The sequence below is a fragment of the Dendrobates tinctorius genome, unplaced genomic scaffold (assembly GCF_039654945.1).
Source record: "Dendrobates tinctorius isolate UK_male_01 unplaced genomic scaffold, ASM3965494v1 ptg000254l, whole genome shotgun sequence".
NCBI classification, from domain to species: Eukaryota; Metazoa; Chordata; class Amphibia; order Anura; family Dendrobatidae; genus Dendrobates; species Dendrobates tinctorius.
This window is the reverse complement of record NW_027361921.1, coordinates 2,023,378-2,047,376: the sequence shown is the minus strand read 5'-3', so window position 1 is coordinate 2,047,376 and position 23,999 is coordinate 2,023,378. Positions and strand designations below refer to the sequence as shown.

General features: G+C 35.1%; 10 non-coding genes across 10 annotated transcripts; all 10 read left to right on the top strand.

Moving 5' to 3' along the window:
* Nucleotides 1–1,692: 1,692 nt before the first annotated feature.
* Nucleotides 1,693–1,766, top strand: TRNAT-UGU (transfer RNA threonine (anticodon UGU)). Its single transcript has one exon. It is a non-coding gene; the product is annotated as a tRNA-Thr (tRNA).
* A 3,314-nt stretch (nucleotides 1,767–5,080) lies between these two features.
* Nucleotides 5,081–5,154, top strand: TRNAT-UGU (transfer RNA threonine (anticodon UGU)). The gene has a single exon. It is a non-coding gene; the product is annotated as a tRNA-Thr (tRNA).
* A 1,898-nt stretch (nucleotides 5,155–7,052) lies between these two features.
* Nucleotides 7,053–7,126, top strand: TRNAT-UGU (transfer RNA threonine (anticodon UGU)). Its single transcript has one exon. It is a non-coding gene; the product is annotated as a tRNA-Thr (tRNA).
* A 1,897-nt stretch (nucleotides 7,127–9,023) lies between these two features.
* Nucleotides 9,024–9,097, top strand: TRNAT-UGU (transfer RNA threonine (anticodon UGU)). The gene has a single exon. It is a non-coding gene; the product is annotated as a tRNA-Thr (tRNA).
* A 1,097-nt stretch (nucleotides 9,098–10,194) lies between these two features.
* On the top strand, nucleotides 10,195–10,268 carry TRNAT-UGU (transfer RNA threonine (anticodon UGU)). The gene has a single exon. It is a non-coding gene; the product is annotated as a tRNA-Thr (tRNA).
* Nucleotides 10,269–12,542: 2,274 nt separating this feature from the next.
* On the top strand, nucleotides 12,543–12,616 carry TRNAT-UGU (transfer RNA threonine (anticodon UGU)). The gene has a single exon. It is a non-coding gene; the product is annotated as a tRNA-Thr (tRNA).
* A 1,097-nt stretch (nucleotides 12,617–13,713) lies between these two features.
* Nucleotides 13,714–13,787, top strand: TRNAT-UGU (transfer RNA threonine (anticodon UGU)). The gene has a single exon. It is a non-coding gene; the product is annotated as a tRNA-Thr (tRNA).
* A 1,898-nt stretch (nucleotides 13,788–15,685) lies between these two features.
* TRNAT-UGU (transfer RNA threonine (anticodon UGU)) lies at nucleotides 15,686–15,759 on the top strand. The gene has a single exon. It is a non-coding gene; the product is annotated as a tRNA-Thr (tRNA).
* Nucleotides 15,760–19,017: 3,258 nt separating this feature from the next.
* Nucleotides 19,018–19,091, top strand: TRNAT-UGU (transfer RNA threonine (anticodon UGU)). Its single transcript has one exon. It is a non-coding gene; the product is annotated as a tRNA-Thr (tRNA).
* Nucleotides 19,092–22,951: 3,860 nt separating this feature from the next.
* On the top strand, nucleotides 22,952–23,025 carry TRNAT-UGU (transfer RNA threonine (anticodon UGU)). Its single transcript has one exon. It is a non-coding gene; the product is annotated as a tRNA-Thr (tRNA).
* The last annotated feature ends 974 nt before the right edge of the window (nucleotides 23,026–23,999 follow it).

Sequence of the window (23,999 nt, the reverse complement as noted above, 5' to 3'; positions counted from 1 at the left end):
ACCAGTGGAATTACACATTAGATGCTACAAATTTTCATAGCAGTTTTCGGAAAAAGCAGAATAATAAATATTCACCAACAGAACATGTGGTTCTGTGGCTTAGTTGGTTAAAGCGCCTGTCTTGTAAACAGGAGATCCTGAGTTCAACTCTCAGCAGTAACTTGTTTTTGTCTTCTCAAGAATAAGCTTCCTATCTTAAAGCAGGTGTGTTTTACCTGTGTGCAAACTCAAATTTGCCATTGTTCCAGCCCTACTGATAGTGCAATTGTGAGATTAAGAATCTCATCTAAATGCTGAAAAGGAAGTAAGATTGCTTCAAGCTTGACAACTTAACCAATGGATTTTATTTTGAAATGCCTCCACTTTCCGCACCTGACTCTCTAAGCAGTCTTTCCAATATATCACATCTTTTTGTGATGTAGACAAGTTGGTCAAAGAGCCTGTTTAGTAAACAGAAAATCTTGATTTCGAATGTCAGCAGTGCTTTCCTTTCTTCATGTCAGTTTGGGGCTGTTAGCCGAAAAAGAGGACTTTCACTTTTGTTTGACATCAAACATGTCTTTCCCAAAGCACTAATAAAGTGTAATTGAGAGACAAAAAACTTTCTGCTTTTGAAATGCTCTAAAAGGAATTAGATGAAATAAGTTTCTTTAGAGAATATAGGATGGCTTCAAGCATTACAAATTAAAACCAGTGGAATTTGAGTAAAAAAAAAAATTTTGCTTTTGAAATGCTCTAAAAGGAATCAGATGAAATAACTTTCTTTAGAGAATATAGGATGGGCTCAAGCATTACAAATTAAAACCAGTGGAATTACACATTAGATGCTACAAATTTTCATAGCAGTTTTCAGAAAAAGCAGAATAATAAATATTCACACATGAAAATTGGGGTGCTGTGGCTTAGTTGGTTAAAGTGCCTGTCTTGTAAACAGGAGATCCTGAGTTCAACTCTCAGCAGTACATTGTTTTCATCTTCTCAAGAATAAGCTTCCTATCTTAAAGCATGTCTTTTACCTGTGTGCAAATTCAAATTAGCCATTGTTCCAGCCCTACTGATAGTGCAATTGTGAGATTAAGAATCTCATCTAAATGCTGAAAAGTAAGTAAGATTGCTTCAAGCTTGACAACTTAACCAATGGATTTTATTTTGAAATGCCTCCACTTTCCGCACCTGACTCTCTAAGCAGTCTTTCCAATATATCACATCTTTTTGTGATGTAGACAAGTTGGTCAAAGAGCCTGTTTAGTAAACAGAAAATCTTGATTTCGAATGTCAGCAGTGCTTTCCTTTCTTCATGTGAGTTTGGGGCTGTTAGCCGAAAAAGAGGACTTTCACTTTTGTTTGACATCAAACATGTCTTTCCCAAAGCACTAATAAAGTGTAATTAAGAGAAAAAATACTTTCTGCTTTTGAAATGCTCTAAAAGGAATTAGATGAAATAAGTTTCTTTAGAGAATATAGGATGGCTTCAAGCATTACAAATTAAAACCAGTGGAATTTGAGTAAAAAAAAAAATTTTGCTTTTGAAATGCTCTAAAAGGAATCAGATAAAATAACTTTCTTTAGAGAATATAGGATGGGCTCAAGCATTACAAATTAAAACCAGTGGAATTACACATTAGATGCTACAAATTTTCATAGCAGTTTTCAGAAAAAGCAGAATAATAAATATTCACACATGAAAATTGGGGTGCTGTGGCTTAGTTGGTTAAAGTGCCTGTCTTGTAAACAGGAGATCCTGAGTTCAACTCTCAGCAGTACCTTGTTTTCATCTTCTCAAGAATAAGCTTCCTATCTTAAAGCAGGTCTTTTACCTGTGTGCAAATTCAAATTTGCCATTGTTCCAGCCCTACTGATAGTGCAATTGTGAGATTAAGAATCTCATCTAAATGCTGAAAAGGAAGTAAGATTGCTTCAAGCTTGACAACTTAACCAATGGATTTTATTTTGAAATGCCTCCACTTTCCGCACCTGACTCTCTAAGCAGTCTTTCCAATATATCACATCTTTTTGTGATGTAGACAAGTTGGTCAAAGAGCCTGTTTAGTAAACAGAAAATCTTGATTTCGAATGTCAGCAGTGCTTTCCTTTCTTCATGTCAGTTTGGGGCTGTTAGCCGAAAAAGAGGACTTTCACTTTTGTTTGACATCAAACATGTCTTTCCCAAAGCACTAATAAAGTGTAATTGAGAGAAAAAAAACTTTCTGCTTTTGAAATGCTCTAAAAGGAATTAGATGAAATAAGTTTCTTTAGAGAATATAGGATGGCTTCAAGCATTACAAATTAAAACCAGTGGAATTTGAGTAAAAAAAAAAATTTTGCTTTTGAAATGCTCTAAAAGGAATCAGATGAAATAACTTTCTTTAGAGAATATAGGATGGGCTCAAGCATTACAAATTAAAACCAGTGGAATTACACATTAGATGCTACAAATTTTCATAGCAGTTTTCAGAAAAAGCAGAATAATAAATATTCACACATGAAAATTGGGGTGCTGTGGCTTAGTTGGTTAAAGTGCCTATCTTGTAAACAGGAGATCCTGAGTTCAACTCTCAGCAGTACATTGTTTTCATCTTCTCAAGAATAAGCTTCCTATCTTAAAGCAGGTCTTTTACCTGTGTGCAAATTCAAATTTGCCATTGTTCCAGCCCTACTGATAGTGCAATTGTGAGATTAAGAATCTCATCTAAATGCTGAAAAGGAAGTAAGATTGCTTCAAGCTTGACAACTTAACCAATGGATTTAATTTTGAAATTCCTCCACTTTCCGCACCTGACTCTCTAAGCAGTCTTTCCAATATATCACATCTTTTTGTGATGTAGACAAGTTGGTCAAAGAGCCTGTTTAGTAAACAGAAAATCTTGATTTCGAATGTCAGCAGTGCTTTCCTTTCTTCATGTCAGTTTGGGGCTGTTAGCCGAAAAAGAAGACTTTCACTTCTGTTTGACATCAAACATGTCTTTCCCAAAGCACTAATAAAGTGTAATTGAGAGAAAAAAACTTTCTGCTTTTGAAATGCTCTAAAAGGAATTAGATGAAATAAGTTTCTTTAGAGAATATAGGATGGCTTCAAGCATTACAAATTAAAACCATTGGAATTTGAGTAAAAAAAAAATTTTGCTTTTGAAATGCTCTAAAAGGAATCAGATGAAATAACTTACTTTAGAGAATATAGGATGGGCTCAAGCATTACAAATTAAAACCAGTGGAATTACACATTAGATGCTACAAATTTTCATAGCAGTTTTCGGAAAAAGCAGAATAATAAATATTCACTAACAGAACATGTGGTTCTGTGGCTTAGTTGGTTAAAGCGCCTGTCTTGTAAACAGGAGATCCTGAGTTCAACTCTCAGCAGTAACTTGTTTTTGTCTTCTGAAGAATAAGCTTCCTATCTTAAAGCAGGTGTGTTTTACCTGTGTGCAAACTCAAATTTGCTATTGTTCCAGCCCTACTGATAGTGCAATTGTGAGATTAAGAATCTCATCTAAATGCTGAAAAGGAAGTAAGATTGCTTCAAGCTTGACAACTTAACCAATGGATTTTATTTTGAAATGCCTCCACTTTCCGCACCTGACTCTCTAAGCAGTCTTTCCAATATATCACATCTTTTTGTGATGTAGACAAGTTGGTCAAAGAGCCTGTTTAGTAAACAGAAAATCATGATTTCGAATGTCAGCAGTGCTTTCCTTTCTTCATGTCAGTTTGGGGCTGTTAGCCGAAAAAGAGGACTTTCACTTTTGTTTGACATCAAACATGTCTTTCCCAAAGCACTAATAAAGTGTAATTGAGAGAAAAAAAACTTTCTGCTTTTGAAATGCTCTAAAAGGAATTAGATGAAATAAGTTTCTTTAGAGAATATAGGATGGCTTCAAGCATTACAAATTAAAACCAGTGGAATTTGAGTAAAAAAAAAATTTTGCTTTTGAAATGCTCTAAAAGGAATCAGATGAAATAACTTTCTTTAGAGAATATAGGATGGGCTCAAGCATTACAAATTAAAACCAGTGGAATTACACATTAGATGCTACAAATTTTCATAGCAGTTTTCAGAAAAAGCAGAATAATAAATATTCACACATGAAAATTGGGGTGCTGTGGCTTAGTTGGTTAAAGTGCCTGTTTTGTAAACAGGAGAACCTGAGTTCAACTCTCAGCAGTACCTTGTTTTTAACTTCTCAAGAATAAGCTTCCTATCTTAAAGCAGGTCTTTTACCTGTGTGCAAATTCAAATTTGCCATTGTTCCAGCCCTACTGATAGTGCAATTGTGAGATTAAGAATCTCATCTAAATGCTGAAAAGGAAGTAAGATTGCTTCAAGCTTGACAACTTAACCAACTTAACCAAGATGCTACATCTTCTCAAGAATAAGCTTTCTATCTTAAAGCAGGTGTGTTTTACCTGTGTGCAAACTCAAATTTGCCATTGTTCCAGCCCTACTGATAGTGCAATTGTGAGATTAAGAATCTCATCTAAATGCTGAAAAGGAAGTAAGATTGCTTCAAGCTTGACAACTTAACCAATGGATTTTATTTTGAAATTCCTCCACTTTCCGCACCTGACTCTCTAAGCAGTCTTTCCAATATATCACATCTTTTTGTGATGTAGACAAGTTGGTCAAAGAGCCTGTTTAGTAAACAGAAAATCTTGATTTCGAATGTCAGCAGTGCTTTCCTTTCTTCATGTCAGTTTGGGGCTGTTAGCCGAAAAAGAAGACTTTCACTTTTGTTTGACATCAAACATGTCTTTCCCAAAGCACTAATAAAGTGTAATTGAGAGGAAAAAAACTTTCTGCTTTTGAAATGCTCTAAAAGGAATTAGATGAAATAAGTTTCTTTAGAGAATATAGGATGGCTTCAAGCATTACAAATTAAAACCAGTGGAATTTGAGTAAAAAAAAAAATTTTGCTTTTGAAATGCTCTAAAAGGAATCAGATGAAATAACTTTCTTTAGAGAATATAGGATGGGCTCAAGCATTACAAATTAAAACCAGTGGAATTACACATTAGATGCTACAAATTTTCATAGCAGTTTTCAGAAAAAGCAGAATAATAAATATTCACACATGAAAATTGGGGTGCTGTGGCTTAGTTGGTTAAAGTGCCTGTCTTGTAAACAGGAGAGCCTGAGTTCAACTCTCAGCAGTACCTTGTTTTCATCTTCTCAAGAATAAGCTTCCTATCTTAAAGCAGGTCTTTTACCTGTGTGCAAATTCAAATTTGCCATTGTTCCAGCCCTACTGATAGTGCAATTGTGAGATTAAGAATCTCATCTAAATGCTGAAAAGGAAGTAAGATTGCTTCAAGCTTGACAACTTAACCAACTTAACCAAGATGCTACATCTTCTCAAGAATAAGCTTCCTATCTTAAAGCAGGTGTGTTTTACCTGTGTGCAAACTCAAATTTGCCATTGTTCCAGCCCTACTGATAGTGCAATTGTGAGATTAAGAATCTCATCTAAATGCTGAAAAGGAAGTAAGATTGCTTCAAGCTTGACAACTTAACCAACTTAACCAAGATGCTACATCTTCTCAAGAATAAGCTTTCTATCTTAAAGCAGGTGTGTTTTACCTGTGTGCAAACTCAAATTTGCCATTGTTCCAGCCCTACTGATAGTGCAATTGTGAGATTAAGAATCTCATCTAAATGCTGAAAAGGAAGTAAGATTGCTTCAAGCTTGACAACTTAACCAATGGATTTAATTTTGAAATTCCTCCACTTTCCGCACCTGACTCTCTAAGCAGTCTTTCCAATATATCACATCTTTTTGTGATGTAGACAAGTTGGTCAAAGAGCCTGTTTAGTAAACAGAAAATCTTGATTTCGAATGTCAGCAGTGCTTTCCTTTCTTCATGTCAGTTTGGGGCTGTTAGCCGAAAAAGAAGACTTTCACTTCTGTTTGACATCAAACATGTCTTTCCCAAAGCACTAATAAAGTGTAATTGAGAGAAAAAAACTTTCTGCTTTTGAAATGCTCTAAAAGGAATTAGATGAAATAAGTTTCTTTAGAGAATATAGGATGGCTTCAAGCATTACAAATTAAAACCAGTGGAATTTGAGTAAAAAAAAAATTTTGCTTTTGAAATGCTCTAAAAGGAATCAGATGAAATAACTTTCTTTAGAGAATATAGGATGGGCTCAAGCATTACAAATTAAAACCAGTGGAATTACACATTAGATGCTACAAATTTTCATAGCAGTTTTCGGAAAAAGCAGAATAATAAATATTCACCAACAGAACATGTGGTTCTGTGGCTTAGTTGGTTAAAGCGCCTGTCTTGTAAACAGGAGATCCTGAGTTCAACTCTCAGCAGTAACTTGTTTTTGTCTTCTCAAGAATAAGCTTCCTATCTTAAAGCAGGTGTGTTTTACCTGTGTGCAAACTCAAATTTGCCATTGTTCCAGCCCTACTGATAGTGCAATTGTGAGATTAAGAATCTCATCTAAATGCTGAAAAGGAAGTAAGATTGCTTCAAGCTTGACAACTTAACCAATGGATTTTATTTTGAAATGCCTCCACTTTCCGCACCTGACTCTCTAAGCAGTCTTTCCAATATATCACATCTTTTTGTGATGTAGACAAGTTGGTCAAAGAGCCTGTTTAGTAAACAGAAAATCTTGATTTCGAATGTCAGCAGTGCTTTCCTTTCTTCATGTCAGTTTGGGGCTGTTAGCCGAAAAAGAGGACTTTCACTTTTGTTTGACATCAAACATGTCTTTCCCAAAGCACTAATAAAGTGTAATTGAGAGAAAAAAAACTTTCTGCTTTTGAAATGCTCTAAAAGGAATTAGATGAAATAAGTTTCTTTAGAGAATATAGGATGGCTTCAAGCATTACAAATTAAAACCAGTGGAATTTGAGTAAAAAAAAAAATTTTGCTTTTGAAATGCTCTAAAAGGAATCAGATGAAATAACTTTCTTTAGAGAATATAGGATGGGCTCAAGCATTACAAATTAAAACCAGTGGAATTACACATTAGATGCTACAAATTTTCATAGCAGTTTTCAGAAAAAGCAGAATAATAAATATTCACACATGAAAATTGGGGTGCTGTGGCTTAGTTGGTTAAAGTGCCTGTCTTGTAAACAGGAGAGCCTGAGTTCAACTCTCAGCAGTACCTTGTTTTCATCTTCTCAAGAATAAGCTTCCTATCTTAAAGCAGGTCTTTTACCTGTGTGCAAATTCAAATTTGCCATTGTTCCAGCCCTACTGATAGTGCAATTGTGAGATTAAGAATCTCATCTAAATGCTGAAAAGGAAGTAAGATTGCTTCAAGCTTGACAACTTAACCAACTTAACCAAGATGCTACATCTTCTCAAGAATAAGCTTCCTATCTTAAAGCAGGTGTGTTTTACCTGTGTGCAAACTCAAATTTGCCATTGTTCCAGCCCTACTGATAGTGCAATTGTGAGATTAAGAATCTCATCTAAATGCTGAAAAGGAAGTAAGATTGCTTCAAGCTTGACAACTTAACCAACTTAACCAAGATGCTACATCTTCTCAAGAATAAGCTTTCTATCTTAAAGCAGGTGTGTTTTACCTGTGTGCAAACTCAAATTTGCCATTGTTCCAGCCCTACTGATAGTGCAATTGTGAGATTAAGAATCTCATCTAAATGCTGAAAAGGAAGTAAGATTGCTTCAAGCTTGACAACTTAACCAATGGATTTTATTTTGAAATTCCTCCACTTTCCGCACCTGACTCTCTAAGCAGTCTTTCCAATATATCACATCTTTTTGTGATGTAGACAAGTTGGTCAAAGAGCCTGTTTAGTAAACAGAAAATCTTGATTTCGAATGTCAGCAGTGCTTTCCTTTCTTCATGTCAGTTTGGGGCTGTTAGCCGAAAAAGAAGACTTTCACTTCTGTTTGACATCAAACATGTCTTTCCCAAAGCACTAATAAAGTGTAATTGAGAGAAAAAAACTTTCTGCTTTTGAAATGCTCTAAAAGGAATTAGATGAAATAAGTTTCTTTAGAGAATATAGGATGGCTTCAAGCATTACAAATTAAAACCAGTGGAATTTGAGTAAAAAAAAATTTTGCTTTTGAAATGCTCTAAAAGGAATCAGATGAAATAACTTTCTTTAGAGAATATAGGATGGGCTCAAGCATTACAAATTAAAACCAGTGGAATTACACATTAGATGCTACAAATTTTCATAGCAGTTTTCGGAAAAAGCAGAATAATAAATATTCACCAACAGAACATGTGGTTCTGTGGCTTAGTTGGTTAAAGCGCCTGTCTTGTAAACAGGAGATCCTGAGTTCAACTCTCAGCAGTAACTTGTTTTTGTCTTCTCAAGAATAAGCTTCCTATCTTAAAGCAGGTGTGTTTTACCTGTGTGCAAACTCAAATTTGCCATTGTTCCAGCCCTACTGATAGTGCAATTGTGAGATTAAGAATCTCATCTAAATGCTGAAAAGGAAGTAAGATTGCTTCAAGCTTGACAACTTAACCAATGGATTTTATTTTGAAATGCCTCCACTTTCCGCACCTGACTCTCTAAGCAGTCTTTCCAATATATCACATCTTTTTGTGATGTAGACAAGTTGGTCAAAGAGCCTGTTTAGTAAACAGAAAATCTTGATTTCGAATGTCAGCAGTGCTTTCCTTTCTTCATGTCAGTTTGGGGCTGTTAGCCGAAAAAGAGGACTTTCACTTTTGTTTGACATCAAACATGTCTTTCCCAAAGCACTAATAAAGTGTAATTGAGAGAAAAAAAACTTTCTGCTTTTGAAATGCTCTAAAAGGAATTAGATGAAATAAGTTTCTTTAGAGAATATAGGATGGCTTCAAGCATTACAAATTAAAACCAGTGGAATTTGAGTAAAAAAAAAAATTTTGCTTTTGAAATGCTCTAAAAGGAATCAGATGAAATAACTTTCTTTAGAGAATATAGGATGGGCTCAAGCATTACAAATTAAAACCAGTGGAATTACACATTAGATGCTACAAATTTTCATAGCAGTTTTCAGAAAAAGCAGAATAATAAATATTCACACATGAAAATTGGGGTGCTGTGGCTTAGTTGGTTAAAGTGCCTGTCTTGTAAACAGGAGAGCCTGAGTTCAACTCTCAGCAGTACCTTGTTTTCATCTTCTCAAGAATAAGCTTCCTATCTTAAAGCAGGTCTTTTACCTGTGTGCAAATTCAAATTTGCCATTGTTCCAGCCCTACTGATAGTGCAATTGTGAGATTAAGAATCTCATCTAAATGCTGAAAAGGAAGTAAGATTGCTTCAAGCTTGACAACTTAACCAACTTAACCAAGATGCTACATCTTCTCAAGAATAAGCTTCCTATCTTAAAGCAGGTGTGTTTTACCTGTGTGCAAACTTAAATTTGCCATTGTTCCAGCCCTACTGATAGTGCAATTGTGAGATTAAGAATCTCATCTAAATGCTGAAAAGGAAGTAAGATTGCTTCAAGCTTGACAACTTAACCAACTTAACCAAGATGCTACATCTTCTCAAGAATAAGCTTCCTATCTTAAAGCAGGTGTGTTTTACCTGTGTGCAAACTCAAATTTGCCATTGTTCCAGCCCTACTGATAGTGCAATTGTGAGATTAAGAATCTCATCTAAATGCTGAAAAGGAAGTAAGATTGCTTCAAGCTTGACAACTTAACCAATGGATTTTATTTTGAAATGCCTCCACTTTCCGCACCTGACTCTCTAAGCAGTCTTTCCAATATATCACATCTTTTTGTGATGTAGACAAGTTGGTCAAAGAGCCTGTTTAGTAAACAGAAAATCTTGATTTCGAATGTCAGCAGTGCTTTCCTTTCTTCATGTCAGTTTGGGGCTGTTAGCCGAAAAAGAGGACTTTCACTTTTGTTTGACATCAAACATGTCTTTCCCAAAGCACTAATAAAGTGTAATTGAGAGAAAAAAAACTTTCTGCTTTTGAAATGCTCTAAAAGGAATTAGATGAAATAAGTTTCTTTAGAGAATATAGGATGGCTTCAAGCATTACAAATTAAAACCAGTGGAATTTGAGTAAAAAAAAAAATTTTGCTTTTGAAATGCTCTAAAAGGAATCAGATGAAATAACTTTCTTTAGAGAATATAGGATGGGCTCAAGCATTACAAATTAAAACCAGTGGAATTACACATTAGATGCTACAAATTTTCATAGCAGTTTTCAGAAAAAGCAGAATAATAAATATTCACACATGAAAATTGGGGTGCTGTGGCTTAGTTGGTTAAAGTGCCTGTCTTGTAAACAGGAGAGCCTGAGTTCAACTCTCAGCAGTACCTTGTTTTCATCTTCTCAAGAATAAGCTTCCTATCTTAAAGCAGGTCCTTTACCTGTGTGCAAATTCAAATTTGCCATTGTTCCAGCCCTACTGATAGTGCAATTGTGAGATTAAGAATCTCATCTAAATGCTGAAAAGGAAGTAAGATTGCTTCAAGCTTGACAACTTAACCAACTTAACCAAGATGCTACATCTTCTCAAGAATAAGCTTCCTATCTTAAAGCAGGTGTGTTTTACCTGTGTGCAAACTCAAATTTGCCATTGTTCCAGCCCTACTGATAGTGCAATTGTGAGATTAAGAATCTCATCTAAATGCTGAAAAGGAAGTAAGATTGCTTCAAGCTTGACAACTTAACCAACTTAACCAAGATGCTACATCTTCTCAAGAATAAGCTTCCTATCTTAAAGCAGGTGTGTTTTACCTGTGTGCAAACTCAAATTTGCCATTGTTCCAGCCCTACTGATAGTGCAATTGTGAGATTAAGAATCTCATCTAAATGCTGAAAAGGAAGTAAGATTGCTTCAAGCTTGACAACTTAACCAATGGATTTTATTTTGAAATGCCTCCACTTTCCGCACCTGACTCTCTAAGCAGTCTTTCCAATATATCACATCTTTTTGTGATGTAGACAAGTTGGTCAAAGAGCCTGTTTAGTAAACAGAAAATCTTGATTTCGAATGTCAGCAGTGCTTTCCTTTCTTCATGTCAGTTTGGGGCTGTTAGCCGAAAAAGAGGACTTTCACTTTTGTTTGACATCAAACATGTCTTTCCCAAAGCACTAATAAAGTGTAATTGAGAGAAAAAAAACTTTCTGCTTTTGAAATGCTCTAAAAGGAATTAGATGAAATAAGTTTATTTAGAGAATATAGGATGGCTTCAAGCATTACAAATTAAAACCAGTGGAATTTGAGTAAAAAAAAAAATTTTGCTTTTGAAATGCTCTAAAAGGAATCAGATGAAATAACTTTATTTAGAGAATATAGGATGGGCTCAAGCATTACAAATTAAAACCAGTGGAATTACACATTAGATGCTACAAATTTTCATAGCCATAGCAGTTTTCAGAAAAAGCAGAATAATAAATATTCACACATGAAAATTGGGGTGCTTTGGCTTAGTTGGTTAAAGTGCCTGTCTTGTAAACAGGAGAGCCTGAGTTCAACTCTCAGCAGTACCTTGTTTTCATCTTCTCAAGAATAAGCTTCCTATCTTAAAGCAGGTCTTTTACCTGTGTGCAAATTCAAATTTGCCATTGTTCCAGCCCTACTGATAGTGCAATTGTGAGATTAAGAATCTCATCTAAATGCTGAAAAGGAAGTAAGATTGCTTCAAGCTTGACAACTTAACCAACTTAACCAAGATGCTACATCTTCTCAAGAATAAGCTTCCTATCTTAAAGCAGGTGTGTTTTACCTGTGTGCAAACTTAAATTTGCCATTGTTCCAGCCCTACTGATAGTGCAATTGTGAGATTAAGAATCTCATCTAAATGCTGAAAAGGAAGTAAGATTGCTTCAAGCTTGACAACTTAACCAACTTAACCAAGATGCTACATCTTCTCAAGAATAAGCTTCCTATCTTAAAGCAGGTGTGTTTTACCTGTGTGCAAACTCAAATTTGCCATTGTTCCAGCCCTACTGATAGTGCAATTGTGAGATTAAGAATCTCATCTAAATGCTGAAAAGGAAGTAAGATTGCTTCAAGCTTGACAACTTAACCAATGGATTTTATTTTGAAATGCCTCCACTTTCCGCACCTGACTCTCTAAGCAGTCTTTCCAATATATCACATCTTTTTGTGATGTAGACAAGTTGGTCAAAGAGCCTGTTTAGTAAACAGAAAATCTTGATTTCGAATGTCAGCAGTGCTTTCCTTTCTTCATGTCAGTTTGGGGCTGTTAGCCGAAAAAGAGGACTTTCACTTTTGTTTGACATCAAACATGTCTTTCCCAAAGCACTAATAAAGTGTAATTGAGAGAAAAAAAACTTTCTGCTTTTGAAATGCTCTAAAAGGAATTAGATGAAATAAGTTTCTTTAGAGAATATAGGATGGCTTCAAGCATTACAAATTAAAACCAGTGGAATTTGAGTAAAAAAAAAAATTTTGCTTTTGAAATGCTCTAAAAGGAATCAGATGAAATAACTTTCTTTAGAGAATATAGGATGGGCTCAAGCATTACAAATTAAAACCAGTGGAATTACACATTAGATGCTACAAATTTTCATAGCAGTTTTCAGAAAAAGCAGAATAATAAATATTCACACATGAAAATTGGGGTGCTGTGGCTTAGTTGGTTAAAGTGCCTGTCTTGTAAACAGGAGAGCCTGAGTTCAACTCTCAGCAGTACCTTGTTTTCATCTTCTCAAGAATAAGCTTCCTATCTTAAAGCAGGTCCTTTACCTGTGTGCAAATTCAAATTTGCCATTGTTCCAGCCCTACTGATAGTGCAATTGTGAGATTAAGAATCTCATCTAAATGCTGAAAAGGAAGTAAGATTGCTTCAAGCTTGACAACTTAACCAACTTAACCAAGATGCTACATCTTCTCAAGAATAAGCTTCCTATCTTAAAGCAGGTGTGTTTTACCTGTGTGCAAACTCAAATTTGCCATTGTTCCAGCCCTACTGATAGTGCAATTGTGAGATTAAGAATCTCATCTAAATGCTGAAAAGGAAGTAAGATTGCTTCAAGCTTGACAACTTAACCAACTTAACCAAGATGCTACATCTTCTCAAGAATAAGCTTCCTATCTTAAAGCAGGTGTGTTTTACCTGTGTGCAAACTCAAATTTGCCATTGTTCCAGCCCTACTGATAGTGCAATTGTGAGATTAAGAATCTCATCTAAATGCTGAAAAGGAAGTAAGATTGCTTCAAGCTTGACAACTTAACCAATGGATTTTATTTTGAAATGCCTCCACTTTCCGCACCTGACTCTCTAAGCAGTCTTTCCAATATATCACATCTTTTTGTGATGTAGACAAGTTGGTCAAAGAGCCTGTTTAGTAAACAGAAAATCTTGATTTCGAATGTCAGCAGTGCTTTCCTTTCTTCATGTCAGTTTGGGGCTGTTAGCCGAAAAAGAGGACTTTCACTTTTGTTTGACATCAAACATGTCTTTCCCAAAGCACTAATAAAGTGTAATTGAGAGAAAAAAAACTTTCTGCTTTTGAAATGCTCTAAAAGGAATTAGATGAAATAAGTTTATTTAGAGAATATAGGATGGCTTCAAGCATTACAAATTAAAACCAGTGGAATTTGAGTAAAAAAAAAAATTTTGCTTTTGAAATGCTCTAAAAGGAATCAGATGAAATAACTTTCTTTAGAGAATATAGGATGGGCTCAAGCATTACAAATTAAAACCAGTGGAATTACACATTAGATGCTACAAATTTTCATAGCAGTTTTCAGAAAAAGCAGAATAATAAATATTCACACATGAAAATTGGGGTGCTGTGGCTTAGTTGGTTAAAGTGCCTGTCTTGTAAACAGGAGAGCCTGAGTTCAACTCTCAGCAGTACCTTGTTTTCATCTTCTCAAGAATAAGCTTCCTATCTTAAAGCAGGTCTTTTACCTGTGTGCAAATTCAAATTTGCCATTGTTCCAGCCCTACTGATAGTGCAATTGTGAGATTAAGAATCTCATCTAAATGCTGAAAAGGAAGTAAGATTGCTTCAAGCTTGACAACTTAACCAACTTAACCAAGATGCTACATCTTCTCAAGAATAAGCTTCCTATCTTAAAGCAGGTGTGTTTTACCTGTGTGCAAACTTAAATTTGCCATTGTTCCAGCCCTACTGATAGTGCAATTGTGAGATTAAGAATCTCATCTAAATGCTGAAAAGGAAGTAAGATTGCTTCAAGCTTGACAACTTAACCAACTTAACCAAGATGCTACATCTTCTCAAGAATAAGCTTTCTATCTTAAAGCAGGTGTGTTTTACCTGTGTGCAAACTCAAATTTGCCATTGTTCCAGCCCTACTGATAGTGCAATTGTGAGATTAAGAATCTCATCTAAATGCTGAAAAGGAAGTAAGATTGCTTCAAGCTTGACAACTTAACGAATGGATTTTATTTTGAAATTCCTCCACTTTCCGCACCTGACTCTCTAAGCAGTCTTTCCAATATATCACATCTTTTTGTGATGTAGACAAGTTGGTCAAAGAGCCTGTTTAGTAAACAGAAAATCTTGATTTCGAATGTCAGCAGTGCTTTCCTTTCTTCATGTCAGTTTGGGGCTGTTAGCCGAAAAAGAAGACTTTCACTTCTGTTTGACATCAAACATGTCTTTCCCAAAGCACTAATAAAGTGTAATTGAGAGAAAAAAACTTTCTGCTTTTGAAATGCTCTAAAAGGAATTAGATGAAATAAGTTTCTTTAGAGAATATAGGATGGCTTCAAGCATTACAAATTAAAACCAGTGGAATTTGAGTAAAAAAAAAAATTTGCTTTTGAAATGCTCTAAAAGGAATCAGATGAAATAACTTTCTTTAGAGAATATAGGATGGGCTCAAGCATTACAAATTAAAACCAGTGGAATTACACATTAGATGCTACAAATTTTCATAGCAGTTTTCGGAAAAAGCAGAATAATAAATATTCACCAACATAACATGTGGTTCTGTGGCTTAGTTGGTTAAAGCGCCTGTCTTGTAAACAGGAGATCCTGAGTTCAACTCTCAGCAGTAACTTGTTTTTGTCTTCTCAAGAATAAGCTTCCTATCTTAAAGCAGGTGTGTTTTACCTGTGTGCAAACTCAAATTTGCCATTGTTCCAGCCCTACTGATAGTGCAATTGTGAGATTAAGAATCTCATCTAAATGCTGAAAAGGAAGTAAGATTGCTTCAAGCTTGACAACTTAACCAATGGATTTTATTTTGAAATGCCTCCACTTTCCGCACCTGACTCTCTAAGCAGTCTTTCCAATATATCACATCTTTTTGTGATGTAGACAAGTTGGTCAAAGAGCCTGTTTAGTAAACAGAAAATCTTGATTTCGAATGTCAGCAGTGCTTTCCTTTCTTCATGTCAGTTTGGGGCTGTTAGCCGAAAAAGAGGACTTTCACTTTTGTTTGACATCAAACATGTCTTTCCCAAAGCACTAATAAAGTGTAATTGAGAGAAAAAAAACTTTCTGCTTTTGAAATGCTCTAAAAGGAATTAGATGAAATAAGTTTCTTTAGAGAATATAGGATGGCTTCAAGCATTACAAATTAAAACCAGTGGAATTTGAGTAAAAAAAAAAATTTTGCTTTTGAAATGCTCTAAAAGGAATCAGATGAAATAACTTTCTTTAGAGAATATAGGATGGGCTCAAGCATTACAAATTAAAACCAGTGGAATTACACATTAGATGCTACAAATTTTCATAGCAGTTTTCAGAAAAAGCAGAATAATAAATATTCACACATGAAAATTGGGGTGCTGTGGCTTAGTTGGTTAAAGTGCCTGTCTTGTAAACAGGAGAGCCTGAGTTCAACTCTCAGCAGTACCTTGTTTTCATCTTCTCAAGAATAAGCTTCCTATCTTAAAGCAGGTCTTTTACCTGTGTGCAAATTCAAATTTGCCATTGTTCCAGCCCTACTGATAGTGCAATTGTGAGATTAAGAATCTCATCTAAATGCTGAAAAGGAAGTAAGATTGCTTCAAGCTTGACAACTTAACCAACTTAACCAAGATGCTACATCTTCTCAAGAATAAGCTTCCTATCTTAAAGCAGGTGTGTTTTACCTGTGTGCAAACTCAAATTTGCCATTGTTCCAGCCCTACTGATAGTGCAATTGTGAGATTAAGAATCTCATCTAAATGCTGAAAAGGAAGTAAGATTGCTTCAAGCTTGACAACTTAACCAACTTAACCAAGATGCTACATCTTCTCAAGAATAAGCTTCCTATCTTAAAGCAGGTGTGTTTTACCTGTGTGCAAACTCAAATTTGCCATTGTTCCAGCCCTACTGATAGTGCAATTGTGAGATTAAGAATCTCATCTAAATGCTGAAAAGGAAGTAAGATTGCTTCAAGCTTGACAACTTAACCAATGGATTTTATTTTGAAATGCCTCCACTTTCCGCACCTGACTCTCTAAGCAGTCTTTCCAATATATCACATCTTTTTGTGATGTAGACAAGTTGGTCAAAGAGCCTGTTTAGTAAACAGAAAATCTTGATTTCGAATGTCAGCAGTGCTTTCCTTTCTTCATGTCAGTTTGGGGCTGTTAGCCGAAAAAGAGGACTTTCACTTTTGTTTGACATCAAACATGTCTTTCCCAAAGCACTAATAAAGTGTAATTGAGAGAAAAAAAACTTTCTGCTTTTGAAATGCTCTAAAAGGAATTAGATGAAATAAGTTTCTTTAGAGAATATAGGATGGCTTCAAGCATTACAAATTAAAACCAGTGGAATTTGAGTAAAAAAAAAAATTTTGCTTTTGAAATGCTCTAAAAGGAATCAGATGAAATAACTTTCTTTAGAGAATATAGGATGGGCTCAAGCATTACAAATTAAAACCAGTGGAATTACACATTAGATGCTACAAATTTTCATAGCCATAGCAGTTTTCAGAAAAAGCAGAATAATAAATATTCACACATGAAAATTGGGGTGCTTTGGCTTAGTTGGTTAAAGTGCCTGTCTTGTAAACAGGAGATCCTGAGTTCAACTCTCAGCAGTACCTTGTTTTCATCTTCTCAAGAATAAGCTTCCTATCTTAAAGCAGGTCTTTTACCTGTGTGCAAATTCAAATTTGCCATTGTTCCAGCCCTACTGATAGTGCAATTGTGAGATTAAGAATCTCATCTAAATGCTGAAAAGGAAGTAAGATTGCTTCAAGCTTGACAACTTAACCAACTTAACCAAGATGCTACATCTTCTCAAGAATAAGCTTCCTATCTTAAAGCAGGTGTGTTTTACCTGTGTGCAAACTCAAATTTGCCATTGTTCCAGCCCTACTGATAGTGCAATTGTGAGATTAAGAATCTCATCTAAATGCTGAAAAGGAAGTAAGATTGCTTCAAGCTTGACAACTTAACCAACTTAACCAAGATGCTACATCTTCTCAAGAATAAGCTTTCTATCTTAAAGCAGGTGTGTTTTACCTGTGTGCAAACTCAAATTTGCCATTGTTCCAGCCCTACTGATAGTGCAATTGTGAGATTAAGAATCTCATCTAAATGCTGAAAAGGAAGTAAGATTGCTTCAAGCTTGACAACTTAACCAATGGATTTTATTTTGAAATTCCTCCACTTTCCGCACCTGACTCTCTAAGCAGTCTTTCCAATATATCACATCTTTTTGTGATGTAGACAAGTTGGTCAAAGAGCCTGTTTAGTAAACAGAAAATCTTGATTTCGAATGTCAGCAGTGCTTTCCTTTCTTCATGTCAGTTTGGGGCTGTTAGCCGAAAAAGAAGACTTTCACTTCTGTTTGACATCAAACATGTCTTTCCCAAAGCACTAATAAAGTGTAATTGAGAGAAAAAAACTTTCTGCTTTTGAAATGCTCTAAAAGGAATTAGATGAAATAAGTTTCTTTAGAGAATATAGGATGGCTTCAAGCATTACAAATTAAAACCAGTGGAATTTGAGTAAAAAAAAATTTTGCTTTTGAAATGCTCTAAAAGGAATCAGATGAAATAACTTTCTTTAGAGAATATAGGATGGGCTCAAGCATTACAAATTAAAACCAGTGGAATTACACATTAGATGCTACAAATTTTCATAGCAGTTTTTGGAAAAAGCAGAATAATAAATATTCACCAACAGAGCATGTGGTTCTGTGGCTTAGTTGGTTAAAGCGCCTGTCTTGTAAACAGGAGATCCTGAGTTCAACTCTCAGCAGTAACTTGTTTTTGTCTTCTCAATAATAAGCTTCCTATCTTAAAGCAGGTGTATTTTACCTGTGTGCAAACTCAAATTTGCCATTGTTCCAGCCCTACTGATAGTGCAATTGTGAGATTAAGAATCTCATCTAAATGCTGAAAAGGAAGTAAGATTGCTTCAAGCTTGACAACTTAACCAACTTAACCAAGATGCTACATCTTCTCAAGAATAAGCTTCCTATCTTAAAGCAGGTGTGTTTTACCTGTGTGCAAACTCAAATTTGCCATTGTTCCAGCCCTACTGATAGTGCAATTGTGAGATTAAGAATCTCATCTAAATGCTGAAAAGGAAGTAAGATTGCTTCAAGCTTGACAACTTAACCAATGGATTTTATTTTGAAATGCCTCCACTTTCCGCACCTGACTCTCTAAGCAGTCTTTCCAATATATCACATCTTTTTGTGATGTAGACAAGTTGGTCAAAGAGCCTGTTTAGTAAACAGAAAATCTTGATTTCGAATGTCAGCAGTGCTTTCCTTTCTTCATGTCAGTTTGGGGCTGTTGGCCGAAAAAGAGGACTTTCACTTTTGTTTGACATCAAACATGTCTTTCCCAAAGCACTAATAAAGTGTAATTGAGAGAAAAAAACTTTCTGCTTTTGAAATTCTCTAAAAGGAATTAGATGAAATAAGTTTCTTTAGAGAATATAGGATGGCTTCAAGCATTACAAATTAAAACCAGTGGAATTTGAGTAAAAAAAAAAATTTTGCTTTTGAAATGCTCTAAAAGGAATCAGATGAAATAACTTTCTTTAGAGAATATAGGATGGGCTCAAGCATTACAAATTAAAACCAGTGGAATTACACATTAGATGCTACAAATTTTCATAGCAGTTTTCAGAAAAAGCAGAATAATAAATATTCACACATGAAAATTGGGGTGCTGTGGCTTAGTTGGTTAAAGTGCCTGTCTTGTAAACAGGAGAGCCTGAGTTCAACTCTCAGCAGTACCTTGTTTTCATCTTCTCAAGAATAAGCTTCCTATCTTAAAGCAGGTCTTTTACCTGTGTGCAAATTCAAATTTGCCATTGTTCCAGCCCTACTGATAGTGCAATTGTGAGATTAAGAATCTCATCTAAATGCTGAAAAGGAAGTAAGATTGCTTCAAGCTTGACAACTTAACCAATGGATTTTATTTTGAAATGCCTCCACTTTCCGCACCTGACTCTCTAAGCAGTCTTTCCAATATATCACATCTTTTTGTGATGTAGACAAGTTGGTCAAAGAGCCTGTTTAGTAAACAGAAAATCTTGATTTCGAATGTCAGCAGTGCTTTCCTTTCTTCATGTCAGTTTGGGGCTGTTAGCCGAAAAAGAGGACTTTCACTTTTGTTTGACATCAAACATGTCTTTCCCAAAGCACTAAGAAAGTGTAATTGAGAGAAAAAAAACTTTCTGCTTTTGAAATGCTCTAAAAGGAATTAGATGAAATAAGTTTCTTTAGAGAATATAGGATGGCTTCAAGCATTACAAATTAAAACCAGTGGAATTTGAGTAAAAAAAAAAATTTTGCTTTTGAAATGCTCTAAAAGGAATCAGATGAAATAACTTTCTTTAGAGAATATAGGATGGGCTCAAGCATTACAAATTAAAACCAGTGGAATTACACATTAGATGCTACAAATTTTCATAGCAGTTTTCAGAAAAAGCAGAATAATAAATATTCACACATGAAAATTGGGGTGCTGTGGCTTAGTTGGTTAACGTGCCTGTCTTGTAAACAGGAGATCCTGAGTTCAACTCTCAGCAGTACCTTGTTTTCATCTTCTCAAGAATAAGCTTCCTATTTTAAAGCAGGTCTTTTACCTGTGTGCAAATTCAAATTTGCCATTGTTCCAGCCCTACTGATAGTGCAATTGTGAGATTAAGAATCTCATCTAAATGCTGAAAAGGAAGTAAGATTGCTTCAAGCTTGACAACTTAACCAACTTAACCAAGATGCTACATCTTCTCAAGAATAAGCTTCCTATCTTAAAGCAGGTGTGTTTTACCTGTGTGCAAACTTAAATTTGCCATTGTTCCAGCCCTACTGATAGTGCAATTGTGAGATTAAGAATCTCATCTAAATGCTGAAAAGGAAGTAAGATTGCTTCAAGCTTGACAACTTAACCAACTTAACCAAGATGCTACATCTTCTCAAGAATAAGCTTCCTATCTTAAAGCAGGTGTGTTTTACCTGTGTGCAAACTCAAATTTGCCATTGTTCCAGCCCTACTGATAGTGCAATTGTGAGATTAAGAATCTCATCTAAATGCTGAAAAGGAAGTAAGATTGCTTCAAGCTTGACAACTTAACCAATGGATTTTATTTTGAAATGCCTCCACTTTCCGCACCTGACTCTCTAAGCAGTCTTTCCAATATATCACATCTTTTTGTGATGTAGACAAGTTGGTCAAAGAGCCTGTTTAGTAAACAGAAAATCTTGATTTCGAATGTCAGCAGTGCTTTCCTTTCTTCATGTCAGTTTGGGGCTGTTAGCCGAAAAAGAGGACTTTCACTTTTGTTTGACATCAAACATGTCTTTCCCAAAGCACTAAGAAAGTGTAATTGAGAGAAAAAAAACTTTCTGCTTTTGAAATGCTCTAAAAGGAATTAGATGAAATAAGTTTCTTTAGAGAATATAGGATGGCTTCAAGCATTACAAATTAAAACCAGTGGAATTTGAGTAAAAAAAAAAATTTTGCTTTTGAAATGCTCTAAAAGGAATCAGATGAAATAACTTTCTTTAGAGAATATAGGATGGGCTCAAGCATTACAAATTAAAACCAGTGGAATTACACATTAGATGCTACAAATTTTCATAGCAGTTTTCGGAAAAAGCAGAATAATAAATATTCACCAACAGAACATGTGGTTCTGTGGCTTAGTTGGTTAAAGCGCCTGTCTTGTAAACAGGAGATCCTGAGTTCAACTCTCAGCAGTACCTTGTTTTTGTCTTCTCAAGAATAAGCTTCCTATCTTAAAGCAGTTGTTTTACCTGTGTGCAAACTCAAATTTGCCATTGTTCCAGCCCTACTGATAGTGCAATTGTGAAATTAAGAATCTCATCTAAATGCTGAAAAGGAAGTAAGATTGCTTCAAGCTTGACAACTTAACCAATGGATTTTATTTTGAAATGCCTCCACTTTCCGCACCTGACTCTCTAAGCAGTCTTTCCAATATATCACATCTTTTTGTGATGTAGACAAGTTGGTCAAAGAGCCTGTTTAGTAAACAGAAAATCTTGATTTCGAATGTCAGCAGTGCTTTCCTTTCTTCATGTCAGTTTGGGGCTGTTAGCCGAAAAAGAGGACTTTCACTTTTGTTTGACATCAAACATGTCTTTCCCAAAGCACTAATAAAGTGTAATTGAGAGAAAAAAAACTTTCTGCTTTTGAAATGCTCTAAAAGGAATTAGATGAAATAAGTTTCTTTAGAGAATATAGGATGGCTTCAAGCATTACAAATTAAAACCAGTGGAATTTGAGTAAAATAAAAAATTTTGCTTTTGAAATGCTCTAAAAGGAATCAGATGAAATAACTTTCTTTAGAGAATATAGGATGGGCTCAAGCATTACAAATTAAAACCAGTGGAATTACACATTAGATGCTACAAATTTTCATAGCAGTTTTCAGAAAAAGCAGAATAATAAATATTCACACATGAAAATTGGGGTGCTGTGGCTTAGTTGGTTAAAGTGCCTGTCTTGTAAACAGGAGATTCTGAGTTCAACTCTCAGCAGTACCTTGTTTTCATCTTCTCAAGAATAAGCTTCCTATCTTAAAGCAGGTCTTTTACCTGTGTGCAAATTCAAATTTGCCATTGTTCCAGCCCTACTGATAGTGCAATTGTGAGATTAAGAATCTCATCTAAATGCTGAAAAGGAAGTAAGATTGCTTCAAGCTTACCAACTTAACCAAGATGCTACATCTTCTCAAGAATAAGCTTCCTATCTTAAAGCAGGTGTGTTTTACCTGTGTGCAAACTCAAATTTGCCATTGTTCCAGCCCTACTGATAGTGCAATTGTGAGATTAAGAATCTCATCTAAATGCTGAAAAGGAAGTAAGATTGCTTCAAGCTTGACAACTTAACCAACTTAACCAAGATGCTACATCTTCTCAAGAATAAGCTTCCTATCTTAAAGCAGGTGTGTTTTACCTGTGTGCAAACTCAAATTTGCCATTGTTCCAGCCCTACTGATAGTGCAATTGTGAGATTAAGAATCTCATCTAAATGCTGAAAAGGAAGTAAGATTGCTTCAAGCTTGACAACTTAACCAATGGATTTTATTTTGAAATGCCTCCACTTTCCGCACCTGACTCTCTAAGCAGTCTTTCCAATATATCACATCTTTTTGTGATGTAGACAAGTTGGTCAAAGAGCCTGTTTAGTAAACAGAAAATCTTGATTTCGAATGTCAGCAGTGCTTTCCTTTCTTCATGTCAGTTTGGGGCTGTTAGCCGAAAAAGAGGACTTTCACTTTTGTTTGACATCAAACATGTCTTTCCCAAAGCACTAATAAAGTGTAATTGAGAGAAAAAAAACTTTCTGCTTTTGAAATGCTCTAAAAGGAATTAGATGAAATAAGTTTCTTTAGAGAATATAGGATGGCTTCAAGCATTACAAATTAAAACCAGTGGAATTTGAGTAAAAAAAAAAATTTTGCTTTTGAAATGCTCTAAAAGGAATCAGATGAAATAACTTTCTTTAGAGAATATAGGATGGGCTCAAGCATTACAAATTAAAACCAGTGGAATTACACATTAGATGCTACAAATTTTCATAGCAGTTTTCGGAAAAAGCAGAATAATAAATATTCACACATGAAAATTGGGTGCTGTGGCTTAGTTGGTTAAAGTGCCTGTCTTGTAAACAGGAGATCCTGAGTTCAACTCTCAGCAGTACCTTGTTTTCATCTTCTCAAGAATAAGCTTCCTATCTTAAAGCATGTCTTTTACCTGTGTGCAAATTCAAATTTGCCATTGTTCCAGCCCTACTGATAGTGCAATTGTGAGATTAAGAATCTCATCTAAATGCTGAAAAGGAAGTAAGATTGCTTCAAGCTTGACAACTTAACCAATGGATTTTATTTTGAAATTCCTCCACTTTCCGCACCTGACTCTCTAAGCAGTCTTTCCAATATATCACATCTTTTTGTGATGTAGACAAGTTGGTCAAAGAGCCTGTTTAGTAAACAGAAATTCTTGATTTCGAATGTCAGCAGTGCTTTCCTTTCTTCATGTCAGTTTGGGGCTGTTAGCCGAAAAAGAAGACTTTCACTTCTGTTTGACATCAAACATGTCTTTCCCAAAGCACTAATAAAGTGTATTTGAGAGAAAAAAACTTTCTGCTTTTGAAATGCTCTAAAAGGAATTAGATGAAATAAGTTTCTTTAGAGAATATAGGATGGCTTCAAGCATTACAAATTAAAACCAGTGGAATTTGAGTAAAAAAAAAATTTTGCTTTTGAAATGCTCTAAAAGGAATCAGATGAAATAACTTTCTTTAGAGAATATAGGATGGGCTCAAGCATTACAAATTAAAACCAGTGGAATTACACATTAGATGCTACAAATTTTCATAGCAGTTTTCGGAAAAAGCAGAATAATAAATATTCACCTATGGAACATGTGGTGCTGTGGCTTAGTTGGTTAAAGCGCCTGTCTTGTAAACTGGAGATTCTGAGTTCAACTCTCAGCAGTACCTTGTTTTCATCTTCTCAAGAATAAGCTTCCTATCTTAAAGCATGTCTTTTACCTGTGTGCAAATTCAAATTTGCCATTGTTCCAGCCCTACTGATAGTGCAATTGTGAGATTAAGAATCTCATCTAAATGCTGAAAAGGAAGTAAGATTGCTTCAAGCTTGACAACTTAACCAACT